This window comes from Motacilla alba, chromosome 14 (genome assembly GCF_015832195.1).
Source record: "Motacilla alba alba isolate MOTALB_02 chromosome 14, Motacilla_alba_V1.0_pri, whole genome shotgun sequence".
NCBI classification, from domain to species: Eukaryota; Metazoa; Chordata; class Aves; order Passeriformes; family Motacillidae; genus Motacilla; species Motacilla alba.
In genome coordinates, this window is record NC_052029.1 from 11,200,515 (window position 1) to 11,214,228 (window position 13,714).

The window sequence follows — 13,714 nt, forward strand, 5'->3', positions numbered from 1 at the left end:
TCCCTGTGGGCTGGGCTACAGGGGCAGGTCCAGAAACAGGATTAAGAACCTCATTTCAGGATGGAGCTGAAAAATGTCCTTCAGCCGCCCATTTTATTCAACGTAATTTAATAGCAAACACAAACTAACAAAGTTAGAGGTGAAATATAATAGCAGGAACCCCATAAAAAGTAACCTAATCTGTAAGATAAATAGACAACACTTTAGCCTGGGGAGATAGCAAATAAAAGAGAAATATGAGCACAGCCATTCTCAATTCATAACTAACTTTAAAGAGAAATAATGAAGATGAGTTCTCCAACTTTTAATGCCCTAAAATTCTACTCCACAAAAAAAAAAACAAAAAAGCATTTTTAATGTTTTCCTCACACATTGTATGTCCCCAGCCAAACGTCCTGGATCACTCCCACACATGGAGGCATCCATCAGAAGGGGAAATCATGTGGGGAAACCCTACTGCAATTCCTGACGGAGCAGGAGACACCAGGGATGGAACTTTTCATGCTGGTGGAGCCTCTTGGTTGCCTTTGGTGGCCGCCTGCCACTGCCTTGTTTCAAGTGCACGACTCAGAGCACCCACTGCCTTCATGGTGGCATTAGTCTGACATTTATTATTTTAAGGGGTTTTAGCCTTTTTTTTTTTTTTTTTTTTTTGTCAGTGCCTACCTTTACTTCAAAGGCTGGGATTTTCCAAGCTGCCTACTGCATTTAGGCACCTAAATCCTATTGAGTTTCAAGTGTGTATCAGCCCTTAGGCTCCTTGGAAAATCCTTGCTCAGTGCCTAAGGGCTCATCAGCAGCCCCCGATTTCCACAAATACCATTATACCAGCAGGAGCTCACTTCTTCAGTAGAACAGTCTCCTTTCTTCTTCCTAAATTACAAAATAAACTAGGAAGGACCACCTCTGATGGCTAATTTTTGGTGATATATGCCTGTAAAGAATGTTATATCATCATCTTGGGTTATATGGAAAAACCCCTTGGCTTTGTCAGCTGAACTTCAGAGACAAAATGCTCCCAGTTCCAGCTCTTGGCCCTCTGGGGAAAATCTCATATTTGGTGTTTTAGAGGTAAACCCCACCATATCCACCACTGACTCTGACACCCATTATGTCTCCAACCGCCTTTTAGAGCACCCAGGAAGGATCTGTACAGGATGAATAAAAAATCAGCAGAATTAATCCATTTGCTTTGCTGTTAACTAATCCATTTGGGAATGCCCCAACCCAAAAGGAAAGGGCACAGAGAGCAGTCAAGCTGGCAGTGGGATGGGTACAGAGGGTACCTCTGAAAAGTCTGTCTCAAAGGGTGGGAAGCATTGCAACAGCCTTTCTAACAGCAGAGGGAAAATAAATCCCTTATCAGGTGATTTCTGGTCACTGGTCAAACTCTAATGTCTTACTTAGCAGAAAAAGGTTCAGGATCTCCATGGCAGATTTCCTGGAACAACAATTGTGTTTTTGTTGAGTCCATACTGCACACAGCATGACAGAACCTAGTCCAGCACTACTGAGCCCCAAACCTCCTAGGCACCACCATGATGGCATCAATTAGCAAGGGAAATTAGACCCCAAATACTCCTTATTCACTGCTGGTTCTGAATTAAAAAGTTTAACTAAAAACCAAGACTCTATTCCTTAATAATTTCATCTGGTGATTATTTAGTAACAGTGCCATACCTCAGCATTGTCTTGAGTATTCTTATTTTTATCCAGACAAATGAACCCACCTTTCTTCCTGTTTTGTAGCACTAAGAACAAAACCTGAACTCTCATAAGTGAGGTTGGGATTATGCTGTCAGCTCAGGAGGAGACCAAAACCATTTTTGGTACAGATGAGTGGCTCTTCTGCAGGTCAGCAGGAGATGATGGGCGGGGGGTTCCTGGCAGAACTTGGAAGCCAAAGGGAAAAAGACAGATCCAGGGGGGAATAGCAGGACAGGGGAGAAGGACCCCTTAGGTGATGAATCCCACAGTGGGCAGACAGCCCTTAAGAAAATCATCTCCAAGAGTGATTTGGGTCATACCCACTCTGCACACAATACTGGGACGAGGGGACAGCAGACCAATTTTGGCTGTTCTGCTTGTTTTCCCCCACCCACCCGTGCCAAGCACCCATTTACTGTGCCCTTTACCTGCCCGCGGTGCAGCCTCCACCTTGGAGGCACCAGCAGCCCTGGAGGTGGTGGAGCACCCGCAGGGTGATGCTCCCGTCGGGATGATGTCCATCCCACGAGGACAGGGACGTGTGACACTCGGAGCCGCGTGCCACGAGGTGGCACCATGTCCCTGCTAACCCGCACGGCGGGGTCACCTCTGCGGCCCCGCAGCTGCTGCAGGACCCTGCTCACCTGGCAGGGGTGGTTCAGCTCTCCTGGTCCCGCTGAAACCCTCCCACTGAGATTTTTGGGGGTTTAAATAACTGGGCAGCCCTCCCTTCTGTAAGACCCAGCTGAGGAAGGAGGTGGTACCCTGTGCCATCCATGGGACAGGGGTGAGACCCTCACCTGTGAGAGCCCCCTGCATCTCCTGAGGAATTTGGTCCCCTGACTGTGCAGGCACAAGGCTTGCAGGGTTGTGGTGCCATCTCCCACTGGCTACAGCTCTCCTCAGGGGGGTCCTGGGCTCCTGTCCCTGCTGGCACAGTCCTTGTTGGCACTGGGAGGGTGTCACAATTTTGAGCAGCCAGATTTCCCAGTGTCACAGTGCTGGTTGTACCTGGATCGTGTGCCTGACCTGGTAGCGTGCCCTGGCTGTGCCCCCACCCCCCAGGGACCTGCAGGCAGGAGAGCTCGTTTCTCACACAGAGCTTGGTCATCAAACCATGGAATTCTTTGGGTTGGCCAAGACCTTTAAGCTCATCAGGTCCAACCATTAACCCAGCACTACGCCATGCCTGTAAGTCGGGAAAAAGGGAAACCTGTGCACCTGATCTCTTCCTTGAAATATCAAATATATAGTATTATTATGACGTGCTGGGAGGGATTCAGGTGAGCCTATATACCTGAGGCACTTTAAACTCCATACCTTGACATATTCAGATTACCTCCATCTTAGAAGCACCAGTGCAGCCCCAAAACAAAGGAGCTTGCCCAGCACCTGGTTAGTGTCTCAGAGGCTCCTGAGCTCTCAATGCTGAGTTTCCTCAGTCTAACCCAGTTCTTGGGGTCTTTCAGCAAAGCCCTGCAGCTTAATGCCCTGTTCTTCTCAGGGGGTTCACCCCCAGGACCTGTCTGTCCCCACCACACTGCTCTGAGCTCTGCTGACACAAACCTAATGCTGGCATCTGTGGCACTGGCTGCTCAGGTGCTCCATGGAAAACAAGGTGACTGCTGCACCCAAGTCTGCTTCAGTGGAGGAAACACAAGGGCAAGCCATAGGGATGTGTTAAATTAAAGTTCCCCAATGGATGAGGGGTTTTGCACGTGCTGAGGAAGATCCACCAGCCCCTTCTGCTCTTGCTTTAGAGCATGGAGTAACCAACCAAAAACCCCTGTGCTTCTTTCAGAAGAGGAAGCAGAGGGAGCAGCTCAAAGGGAGCTCTCCTGCCTGGGTTCTCTGTCCCTGGCAGTGTGCTCAGAACTGTAATAGAGTGTCTGGAAATACCTACATTATTCCTGACACAATGCTTTCTGGCTGAACAATGCATTGCCAATTCAATTTATTCAAACAAGTTCCTTGGGAAGACAGCAAAGCAAATCCAGGTGGCAATTACAGAATTCAGACTCTGCCCTGAACTCAGCGAAACAAAGGGGCAATATATGAGAGAAACAGCAAGTTCTGCTGGAAATCCCACAACTGCAGAATCCTAAGAGCTTCTAATCACGTGCTTGCTGGTATTCAGCTGAAAAACCCCTGTGTCATTGGGCAAGGAGACAGAGCAGCATTGCAATTGCTCTGCTGGAGCACTTAGCACTTTGGAATATCTTTGCTATGAAAATTAAGCGCTGGTTTGTTTCCTTTTGAAAGCACAGCAGCACTTGGGCTCCATGGCCCGTCTCAGTGACATGGAATTGAAGAATAAGTGCATCCAGGAGCTCCCAGGGCTGCCAGTGCTGCCAGTCCTGCTGTGTTGCACACTGCCAGGCAGGGTGGGGGCTGCCTGCGAGCTCAGATGAACTGTCAAACCAGGTCAGAGCTTGGTTAAACAGCTTCAGCCCTGTGCTGAGCCTCGTCACACCCCAGTCCCCCTTTCCCAGAACATCAGCAGGGACATGAGCCCACAGCTCAAGACTGGTCCCTGTGTCCAGGATGCAGCTCCAAGAACAGCCTCCTGGATGGCTGGAGGGAGAGAAGAACCTGCCAGGAGCCTCCACTGTGGCTCTGGGTGTGCAGGAAGGAAACTTCTTTTGCAGATGCACAGCTATGGAAAATTTCCTCTTACCAGACCCTGCAAACCACACAACCTCAGCTCCCCATACCCCGTTCACAATCAGGCTGAGCCCCTGGGACAATGCTTCATCTCTCATCCTGCTCCATCCCTCACAGCCAGCTCCCGGGCAGCTGCAGCCACTCTCCCAGGAAAGCAGTTACACCAGGGATGAATTTGGCCCCAGATGTAGAATTAGGTTAAGCCAAAAGGTGGCAGCATCTTATTCAGTATCGATTTTGCATGAATATTACTTCTATTAGCCATTTTTCTTTCTAATCATGGAATGTAAGTTTGTAAATTACAGAGGTGGGGAGTAAATGTATTGCAACCTCTGGCAAATTGATATTTTTGCAGCAGCAGTAAACTTTTTCTGATGACAGATAATTGAAGGGAGCAAGCATCAGATAAAATTCATAAAGATTTGGTCCTACTGGAACAAGACAAATGATATTTAATGTTCAGAGTTATAAAGTAATTACCCTGGGCTCCAATATAATAAATAAAGACACAGTAAATGGAGTTTAGCTGACCAGGTGCTTTGGAGGTTGCACTGTGCAGGTCCCTGTGGCAGCAGGGGGGATGGACAGGTGACAACTCCCTCAGCACAAGGCAGTGCCTCAGGTTGGTGTCTCCCCCAGAAATGCCCTTTCTCAGGGGAAGAAAGAAGGAGCTGCCTCCCATGGCTGCAGCAGAGCCCTGCATCCCCAGCCCCAGATGCTGGCTGCACAGGGAGCCATCATCACCCACAGCCCATCTGCGTTTCCAAAGGCAGAGGAGCCTTTGGATAGCCAGGTTCATCCACACCTCTCAGGAGAAGCCTGGTGCAGGTTCTCCAGCAAACCCACAGCCTCCTGTTCTCCCACTCCAGCCAGCCCACATTGGTCTCTTCCCTCAGCACCCAAGAGAGCAGCTGGCAGCTAAAACAGAGGAGGGTGACCTTCTCCCTGAGGTGGTCACTGCCCTTTACCCAGGGGAAACTGAGGCTGTGGTAATGGGCATCCCAGCCAGGGCTTGATGTCCTTCCCATCAGCAGCAGCACACCTCAGAGGGACATCACAGAGAGACTGTAACACCCAAAACCAGAAGATACTGGTCCTTACCTAGCTGCAACTCCGTTTCCACCAGATGGAAAAGGTCAGGAGATCTTTCTCTTAGAGTGAGGAACCACCTTGTCTTCCCTTTTATAGCCCTGCCTCAATCATCCCTGTGGTGTCCCCTTCACCTGGCAGGGTATCTTCATTGCATGTAGCACCTCACTGTGCTGGGCACTTCCAGACCTCACACACAACAAACAACAAAAAGGTGGCAAAGCCATATCCTCCTTTTTATTTTCAAAGCAGGATGTCAGTGCAAGCCTCCCTGGTGAAATAAGTGCATCACTAAAACGTTTTTAATGCAGGCAGCATCAGTGGCTGCTTGGCAGCACATGCCAAGTGCCCCGATGGTCAGGAAGAAAACATGCTCAAGCACACGCCGAGCTGGGAGGTCCCAGCCCTGCCCTTCTTCAGGGCTCCTCAAACATCATCTCTGAGCAGCTGCTGGGAAACCATAAGCCAACACCAGGCCTTGTTTCTGCTCCACCACCAACTCTCTACTGCTCATGTGCCTCTGCCCCTTTGAAGAAGTTGCTTAGAAATTCAGCAGCAATTATGCAAGCTTTAGTATTAAAAAATGCACGTGGATCTGAAAGCAAATATGAAGCTGCTGCTGCTGTAACGCTAGCTTTAAGCTGTCTACAGTCCCTAGAAATTCTCAGTGGGATGTTTGAGAAGGATGTATATGTGTTGACAACATTAAATGATCCATGGCTCAAGGACAGAATTGAAACCATACATCTACTTCATACAGGCACTGATCACTGGGAGAGTGTTTTTCTTAAACTAACCACGGCAGGCCAGGCACCCCGTCCTCCCCAGAAAGGCAGGGGTGCCTCAGGGAACAGAAGGTTCCTTCCACGCCCCGGTGTGGAACACAGCTCCAGTGAAAAGGGAGAGACACATGGACGCCATCAGCAGGAGAAATGTTCTTGTGGCTGCACCATCTTGGAGGGAAGTTGAGCACGTCACCTGAGTGCATCACCCTCTTCTCAGCACCTCCCAGAGAGCAGCCGCGCAGCATCTGGAGAGAGGGCGAGGAGGGGCAGGATGCTGCCAGCTGCACTGGGGTGAAGATTTGCCTGCTCTGCACTTCGAGCCCCAGAGCACAGCCCGGGATGCCCCTGTGCCCCCCTGGCACTGCAGCAAGAGGAGAGCCCCCAGCAGCGGGTGCTGAAAGCTCTCCAAAGCTGTAGCCTTTTCTAGGCATGAAATTCTCAAGGACAAGGAAAAACTGGCAGACGACAGGGAGGATTAGGTGGTTCCCTAAGGAACACAAGAAACGCTGCAAGATTGTGTTGTTGCCCGTTTCAGTGGGGTGATTAGGCAGTATTTGATGCTGGGAGGATGATTTCTATTAGGCAATTTTGCGAGCCTTAGCCCAGCTATTAACAGTAGGTGGTGGGAAGTCGTGTTTGCCTGGATGCAACAAAACCAGACTCCTCCAGACTGCAGTGCCCAAAATCCAGGCCTGCCCTGGCCAGCACTCTGCCCCAGTGAAGCATTCTCCTTGCTCTCCCTCCTAAAGCTGGTTGCTGGTGCTTTCTGGTTCTTGCTGCTTTGCTGCTGTGAGCTGTTTGGGGAAAACCTCCCTCCCTGGCTCTCCTGCCACTCCAACCCCATCTCCCTGGTCCCTGACTCAGGTACTGGTTTCCATCATTTCAACTATTACCAAACTAAAGGGTATTTCTTTGCTCCCTCGTTTATGCAGAATGTTTATTTAATAGGCTGGCCAGCTTCAATTAGGTCTGTGATTACTCACAGATGACAGCTCCAGCATAACAATGTTTACTCTCAAACTCCATCTCCAAGTATAACCTGTGATATATTTAAGGAGAAGTTATAAAACCATTAATGTTGAAATAGCTTCACCTATGGGAGTGAAGTTTCTCCAACAGCTGGCAACTGGGTAAAAATGTGCTGGGGTTACCAGCCCCCTTCACCCAGATGTTTGGTTACCCTATCAAAATCCTCACGTGGCTGAGTTGTCCAGATGTCTTTGCCTGGTTGCTGTTACATGTGGAACTCCTTGATACAGGATCTGTATTGTCTAAAATAAAGTTTAATCATTTTAAGTGCATTTTCATTTGTTCTTGAAGCATCAGGGCTGGTGGCTGGAAGTGAAATGCAGCATCTTTGGCTCAGATGTGCCCCTAAGATGCTTGGGGTGTATTGGCAGGAAAGCATGTCACAAAAGGGATATCCAAAGCTGTTTTCTCAACGTGGTTTTACTTCTCAGGAAATGCCAATGAGAGTTCCTGGTCTCCACGGCTCTGGAAATTGCATTTTTAGAGCCCAGAGTCTGTGTCTTTGTAAGAGGCCCAGCCTGGCTGTCCATGCAAGTTTAGTACCCAAACCTTTAGCTGGGTGAGAGTTACAGCGCTCAGGAGTGGGGAGAGGGGGCTCTGGGGTGGCTCAGAGGCAGAGGATGGGTGTCCCCCATCCCACCACCCACTGTCCATCAAGGATAGTCCTGCCTCTCTTGTAGTATCCTATAGCAAAAGCAGCTTCCATACATCCCCGTGGGTTAATCAGCTGCTTGGAGACTAATTAGTGCCAAATGCTCTTATCAAGAAGACACAGCTGGGTGCAGATCCAGGCACAGCAATGGCTGGGATGTCCACACCCTGCCCCGGACACAGCCTGGTCCTTCCCTGAGCCATCCAGACCAGCGGTGATGACCCCAGTCTGGCCATCACCCTGGAGAGGGAATTGGCAGCAGAGGTTTAGGAGGCATAGGAAATTTCCTGGCTTTAATTCACCGAACCCTTTTGTTTCAAGCACATTTAATATCTTAGAAATTACGAGTCACAGGGACCTGGGTGAGCCAAGGAGAAGGCGTGATCTGTGAGGCCAATTAAGAGGCCGATGGCACATCGTGAAACGGGAGCCCCTCGGGGGAGGCCAAGGTTACATAAATAAGTGTGTGAAGGAGCTGCACTGAATCTGCAGACACTCAGCCACTAGTGATGCCCCTTTGAATCTGGGAAAATTAAATATAAATAATAAATGTTTAACCACACAGCAAATAAATACAATGAGGCACCTTTAAAAATTATACTAATAAACAGCAAGATGTTGTCCTTCTGCCCAGGGTGGCTGAGCATCTTCTGCATATCGGAGACAAAGAGCTCAAAAGAGGGAGTTGTGTTTGGGGGGGCCTGCTCAGCTGGGTTCACCCCCAATCTGCCATCCCTGGGTAGAACCCCACGACAGCAAGGAATAAAACACCCAGCAAAACTGGAAATCAAATAGTGCCAAGCTCAGAATGTCAGGGCCTCCAGACCACAAGCAGCTCACCTCTGCCTGTGTGATCCTAATAGGCTTTTTCTGGGCGCCTGGGAGCAGGATTAGGGCTTGGTTCTCAGAGGAGGAGCCCAGAGGTTCCTGATGATGTTACAAATGTTCACCGTGAGCTGCGAGGTCCCCAGAATTGCTCTGTGTCAGCACTCACTTTACAATAAGAGCTCTGCTTCTTGGCTTCCCTGGTTTTACTGCTTTCTTGGAAGAAGGGGAAAAATGAAATGGAGATATAAAAAATAAAGGGGTCATTTATAGTTAAGCACATTAGGATGGGAGTGAGAGAATAAAGCTGTGAGAATGGCTCAGCCAAAGGCCTACAGGGACTTGTTCTCTGGTACTGGCACAGTCTTTACTAGGTCGCTTGAACCTTTTGCACTCTGCTGCAGAGCTCAGACCTGGGCTATATATCAGCAGACTTGCCATGGTGTGCAGTGGAAAAGCCTGTAACTATCCTCGAAGCTGCTTGTGCCAGGAGTTACAGTTCATGGGTGACTTTTATGGGTGGCCAAAGCAACCAGCCCAAACCTGGGGGTGCTGGGTGGCGCTGCAGAGGATGTGGGTTAAGTGTGGATCAATTCCCTTTCCTGTGATGTCATTTCATTTCTCCCCAAATTCTGCAGGGAAGGAGCAGAGCAAAAGACCTTCATTTCTGTGATTATACATTCCTGGGCAGTTAATTATAGCCTTTGTCTACTTAAACACTTGCACAATAAACCCACAGAGAGCTGCCATCCCACTGTACTTCATTACCAATTTCTTTTCTTCCCAGCCCCTGAGATTTGGTTTCCCATTTAGTAGAGGTCACTGGAGCCAGACTCTCTGTGGGGCTACCCTGGCTGTCACCAGGGAGCTTGTGCCAGAGCAAAATGTGTCCCTCAAGTCAGATGGATCCAGGGGAGGCTGACGCTGCTATTTGGGTTTCTTTAGACCCGTGGGCTCTGATCACATCTGGTTTTGATGAGCCCCCATGTCTGTTCTGAGCCCCCACATCTCAGCAGTCTCTGCTTCAGATTTCCACTCAGGAGTGACTGTTCCTGTTCATGGCACAATCCAAGTCCTGGATATGCCAACCCATCTAGTAAGCACCTGATTCCAGTGACAAATGTAGCACCCAGAGCTCAGTGCTGCTTTTGACACACGAGCACAGACATAAATATTCTCCAGCCTTTACATCCTTTCTCCATTTTAACTCATGGCTTCATTAGACTAATTTGTTTCCAGGTTGGAGGATGAATAATGAGCCTCAGCCTGTGGATGCATAATTAAATTTTGATAGTGAATGTTTTTATCTAACCTTGTTTTCATTATTATCCTCAGTACTTGAATTACAAGTTAGAGATTTAGGGCTGCAGGTTTGCCTTCACATCAAGCCTGTACACCTCTGTGAGGTGTGACAGTGGTCTGCCACCTCCCAGGGCAATGTCCAGCAGTGACACCATGGGTGTCATTTCACTCAGGTCTAATCATCAGGGATGTTCAGGGAAAGAGAAACAGTTAATGACAAATTGGTTTTTCCCCTACCACAGTCAGTACAACACACATTCCCTGGTCCACGTGGGGCCTGTACACTGCTCCACAGCTGGGTGGCACATCCCCATGGCAAGGGTCACCTGGGGCATCCTGGTGGGACATCTTGGTGGGACCCACAGTCCTGCTGTGTTTCCTAACGTGTCCAAACTCCATCTGGTTTTTTGAGTATATAGTTAGCTTTGTTTCCACAGTTCCGTGTCTGCAGATTCCCCTGACTGTCCCTGTCCCCCTGTGCCTTGCAAGTGCCTCCTCAGCATTATGTCCCTGCCCTCCTCAGCCTTTAAGGTCCCTGTGCCCTGGGTCTCTGCTCACTGATCGTTTTCTCCCCATTGTATTTTTCAGCACTGCAGTTTCCATCCGGCTTTTCCACTGATCTTTGTGGCCTCTCCCTGCCCCTACCATTGTCAAGAGGGTTTTCCATAATTCCCTGACTGCTGGAGTGGTACCTAAAGGATGCCCTCTGGGCTAAGGTGGGGAACAGAGCCCATCTCGAAGCCTCTGCTCCTGCTCCGGATGGGAGCCCGAGCAGGTATTTAGTACAAATGTTAATGGCATCATTGTTTATATTGTAGGATTGGAAAGGGTCTCCTGGGTCATCTGGGGCATTGCCCTTCAGTAACTCAGTCCCTATTCAAGCTATCCCAAGGGTATTTTTAGTCGATTCATGAATCCTTTTAGGAATTCGGCCCAACGACCTCCGTCAGCAAACGATTCTTTTGGCTAATTGACTTCACTTTCTGCATGCCCTGGTTTAATACTGCCTTTAAAGTTTAAGGCTTTTTCTTCCTCTCTCAGTGTCATCCACTGCTCAATTTCAGCAGCCCTTTTTTCCTATTCCTACATCTTTATCTGCATTACAGTTGATTCCACAGTGCTCGCTGCTGAAGCCCTGCTGCTGATGGAGCCCTCACACCAACAGAGCCCCTTTGCCTGCAGGGCTGAGCCCCTCCGTGCATGGTGAGGTGGTCTCCACCAGGAGATGCTGGACACAGACTAGACAAGCTGACGAGGGTGGGAGAGGACACAAAGGTCACCTTTACCCACAGAAACCTCCAGCAGCAGAGCTGGGAACAGTGCTGGGGGCAAGCTGCCTCTCATCTCCCATCATGCTGGCTCCAGGGGAGCTGCTGTTTGAAGGGTCCTCATTTTCCTTGTTGTCTTCAATAGCTCACATCAAAATAACAGCAGAGAGTGAAGGAAAATTGAGAAAGAGAAGGAGAATTAAACGGACAAACTTTTCTTGGGCCTCATTATTCTACTTTAATCCACTGCTGTGTGTCATGTCATCACGACGTTGTTATTTGCAACAGAGCCAATTTTGAGCATGTTGTGGGGAGATTTTTGGGAGACAAGGTTGAGGGAGTGACAAGAGGCTGCTACCAACACACATCTTCCAGCTGAAGAGGTCACTTGCCAGCACTCACCCTGGCTGCCCAGGATCCCTTTCCCTGCAGACCTGCCTGCTGGATTGAGGGGCTGGTCCCTACTCAGCTCCGTCAGAACGAGCTGAAGTTAAACGCAAAGCTTTTGCTAATCTGACTTGATCCTTTCGGTGTGGGGCAGGGAGCATCCCCAGCAGCACACACAGGGGTGTAACCTGCATCAGGGACAGCACAGGGCGATGACACTTCTACTGGCACTGGCCCCTCAGTGACCTGATTTCCTCTCCATCTTCTCTAGTTTTGGTGAAAGTGAATTCTCATTCACTTTGGGGCTTTGATGCAGCTGTGAACTTAGCAGAGGGTTTACCCTGGGAATGGCTTTGCATGTGCAACTTTCCTGAAGGAAAAGACTTGGAAGGAGGGAACCTGGAGCAGGGAACCTGAGCTGACTGGGCAGACTGGAGCTTGAGTGACCTACATGAATCCTTGGCATCAGCCAGGCAGCGTTTCTTTTAAATAAATTATGCAGAAGTGCAAACTTCAGAAGACTTTTTTTTTTTTCCCCAAGAAAACTACATTTTAGAGAAAAAATAACTGTAAACCCAAGATGGTCAGATTTGATGAAGTCAGCAAAGCTGTAGCCAGGATGAAGATCATACTCTCCAATCAGTCTCCAATTCATCATCAGAGCCAGTTGGTAAATATTTGCTTCTTCTAGTGATCAGCTGAAGGGTTCCTTTATTCCCACAATACCATTATCTTTGCAAATTACTTTTATTATAGTGAAAAGCAAAAACCTAAATCCTGACTGTTTTTAATTGAAAACAAAGGTGGAAAAAAAGGAAAGGGCTTTTATCATAATCAAAGTGTGGACTGTAGTTTAAATAAGTGCTTTCTGATTTTCTTCCAAATAGACTGATACTTTAAAAACTCTGCTGAGAGTATTTTTGCATGACTATCTGTCCTCTGCTTGGCAAATTGATCAAACCAAGTGGATTCACAGGGCAGAGGTGAGCAGGTCTTAAAATTCCTCCTTCTCCAGCAGAAACCAAAGATTTTGTTGTTCTCTGTGATACAATCATTATTTTGGGTGTTTGCATGGAACTAGGCACCCCAAGGCAGCTCAGGGGGTGCTGGGTAGATCTGAGGGGGAGAACAAACCAGGATTAACGTGGTGCAGCGCCAGGACAGAGCTCTGAGAGGTCCTGGGACCTCCATCCTTGAGGAGTGCCGTTCATCTCTGCATCACAAGGTCACAGACAGCCCGGGTTCATTCTGAACTTGGCCTTGCCTGGAGCAGAGCTTTGACCTGAGCTCTCCAGATGCAGTTTCCAACCCCCACGTTTCTGGAATATTGTGATGCTTCAGTGTCTTTGTCCCAGGGCAGGCTAATCCAGTGGGTCACTGCAGATGTCCCTGCTGTGTTTGGTCTCCAAAGAGGGCTGGGATCCCCCCAGTGCAGCTGTCCCCACCCAGTACAAACTCCCTCCTCCTGCGCTCTCTAATACCCGCTCCTCAAAGTGCCTCAAGTTTTCCTTGAGGAGGAAGGGAGTATTAAAAGCCTTTCCAAATTAGATAGAGGCCTTTGTTATTTTAAGATACTTTCATTTCCCCCCTTTTCCATTTGACTTTGTTACCTGATGCTCGAGGAATGCATTTTCCCCTCTATTAAATGTTTTAACCACGTACAAGTTCCATCTTAATGTTAGCATCTTTAATAGTAGAATATTACCATATTAATTGCTATTGTGAACCAGAAGATACTTATATCATCCAGGCTTTCATTACCGTCACAGAGGGATTTTTCCTACTGAGTCAAAAGTGACCACTTTCCTTAATCCCCTGTTTAAAAGCCCTGCTATTCCTCCTGACATGCCTAGGACGAGGGTGGGCAGCATTTTCCCAGGGACAAACTTGGAATTAAACGCATTCATTTCCCGAGGAACAGCATCCCCTGCCCAACCTGCTGCGGGTTCCTCGGCGGTCGGGTGGTGGGGCAGTTAGTTTTTAAGCAATTAAGAGACAGCCGGGCC

General features: G+C 48.7%; 1 protein-coding gene across 9 annotated transcripts in view; it reads left to right on the plus strand.

The window, feature by feature from the left end:
* The window catches only part of UNCX (UNC homeobox), a 29,326-nt gene that overhangs the window by 3,148 nt on the left and 12,464 nt on the right, over positions 1-13,714 (plus strand). For 7 of the 9 annotated variants that reach the window (XR_005258670.1, XR_005258672.1, XR_005258673.1 and 4 more), the window contains one exon: positions 387-1,623. The gene's annotated coding sequence lies outside the window, so the exon portion shown is untranslated. Of the gene's footprint in view, positions 1-386; positions 1,624-10,641; positions 10,829-11,964; positions 12,379-13,714 lie in introns of those variants that run through there. The other 2 variants (XM_038151597.1, XM_038151598.1) reach the window with 2 other exon arrangements.